At 44.6% G+C, this 2222-nt stretch overlaps 1 long non-coding RNA gene across 1 annotated transcript in view; it reads left to right on the plus strand.

The window, feature by feature from the left end:
* The window catches only part of LOC108449114, an 8261-nt gene extending 6101 nt beyond the window's left edge, over positions 1-2160 (plus strand). Inside the window, exon 3 of the long non-coding RNA XR_001865233.1 lies at positions 2051-2160. This is a non-coding gene — a long non-coding RNA (uncharacterized LOC108449114). The remainder of the gene's footprint in view (positions 1-2050) is intronic.
* Positions 2161-2222: the final 62 nt, after the last annotated feature.

Consider the following 2222-nt stretch of genomic DNA (forward strand, 5'->3'; position numbering starts at 1 on the left):
GCAAATATAATCCACACTTCTGTAAGAAAAAATATAGAGTCTAGAGTATAGAGCATATAGAGTATAGAGCATATAGAGCATATAGAAGAAGAAGCTGGTTTTGCCTGCTGTTTGCTGTTGCTGCTTGGCTTTATTATGTAACCCCCTTCGAACTCAAGAAAGGTATGAGACTATGAAATAAAGAACTTAGCAGAACAGCAGCCTCCTCTGCTCTTTTACCCTGGTCCGAGAAGGAAGGGTACCCCGTCAAAAGCTCAACAATGCCCTGACCACAGGGACTAATCCCGATGAAGTGGCACTAACAAAAAATATTAAAATGCAGTTCACAAAAGGGACATCTGAGAAATTGAGACCCCTGGTTGCACTAGCAGTCATGAATGTTATGGGTAATATAAGTGCCTTGACAACTACCTTGAGAGATGTTGGAGCTATGGACTCAGAGCCAGCTCTGTGGGTAGTGAAAGAAAGCAAGCTGGCAAAGCCAGAGGGTCACTTGCAGGTGACAAGGAAACAAATGTGGAACAATCTTGTGCAAGATGATGTCAGGAAAATTAATCCACAAACACCAGAGGTTTATGTCCAAAAAGGAGACAGAGGAGTCCTGTAACTTTATTCGAATAAAGGGAGAGGTCATGGGCATTTCCCATGGGGTCTCTCAAATTGTTGGAGGATGAAGCCTCCTTTTTATCCTAATTTCCCGTCCTCATTTCCCTCTCTCTTTCCCCATTGGCTGAGGTACTTGAGAGGTACAGACCTCCCTCGCAAATTGCCTAATACAGGCCTCCTTCTAATGTATACCTGTCCTAGGTTACAATGTAAGATGTAACCAATAGTATGTATTCCATTATCATCTTCACAAACTGTTAAAGCAGGTGGGGCAATGTTTGTTATCTCCTACCATGACTCATCCTTGATAACTCCCGAGGAGGAGGCTATCTCTGTTTAATGGGTAATCAAGGACCCACTGCATGACTCATAGAATTACATCAACCCATTGTGTGATACTCTGCCCAGGGGGTAGGAGTCAAGCATTCCCACCTGGGGTGGGAATAAAACAATCTGGGGTTTGGAACAGCACAAGCAGCCCTGCCTACTGGATTCCCAGAGAACAAGAGCTACACCACTGGACCTTCAGGTGAAGACCAGACCCTTTTCTACAGGATCACCGCTTCAACAGGACCACTTCATCTGGATTGCTACCACCACCCTGACTAACAGGGTGTCAGGTTGTATCCTGACTCTGTCAGTGTTCTTGTACTATTGCATTTATTTTAATTTTCCTATTAAATTGTAATTCTGACTTGCAATCTTCCACTGGTTTGTTTTCAAACTAGTACAATACCCCTCCCTTTTCCTTTCCTTGTGTCTCTGTTCTTTTTCTCTAAATCCAGGGATTTAGCATGGCCTTGGGTGAGTAACAATTTGTGTCAACCAGTGGAATTCCTATGGAATTTATGGTTCCTCCCATTGCTTCTTTCATCTCCCAGTATCTGGCTTTATCTACCAGCAGACCCACAGTTTGTTTGTAAAGACAAATCCCTCTCATTCCTTTCACTGATGTTCCACAGTCAGAAAAAGATGGTATTGCAACATCAGAAATGTTTTGTCGGGGCAAAAATTAGCATCTGGAAAAGAAATAATCCCCCCACCACCCCTCCTGCCACCTGGAAGCACTTCGATTCCTGGCAGATGCCAAAACATCAGGTTGGTGGGTCCACCCAAATTGCCACCACTGTAGCCTTTCACTGGGAGCAGGACCAACTCCCCTGTGTTCCTCTAACTATAAAGTGGCAATGATGCCAAAAAGGTGAATTTAATTTCTACTGTGTCTGAACCTTTAGCAGAGAAACAAGGCATGCAGAAACTGCTGTTGGACATTTGAAGATAAAGAGGAGGCATCTGGCTCAGGAATGTAGCTACATCCAAAACAAGGACTGAGTTTGGGAACTTGGGGAACATGGGGAGGGTTTTATGGTAATGGACAAAATATAATATGCATGTAGTGACTGTATATTAGCAACACACTTGTAGAAATCAGAGGGCACATTAGGAGGTGTTATTCTGTAGGAGCTTGGGTGGGTTGGACGGTCGGGACGGACGGAGACGAGAGATCTCTGAAGTCAGATCTTGGAACATGCGGTTTATTGCAAAGGGCGTGGGTACAGGGGCAATGCTTAGAGCTGCCAGCCGCAGCTCGGAGCCAGCCCCAGAGAGGCAGAATA

Source organism: Corvus brachyrhynchos, unplaced genomic scaffold, assembly GCF_000691975.1.
Source record: "Corvus brachyrhynchos isolate BGI_N302 unplaced genomic scaffold, ASM69197v1 scaffold339, whole genome shotgun sequence".
In the NCBI taxonomy this organism is placed as follows: domain Eukaryota; kingdom Metazoa; phylum Chordata; class Aves; order Passeriformes; family Corvidae; genus Corvus; species Corvus brachyrhynchos.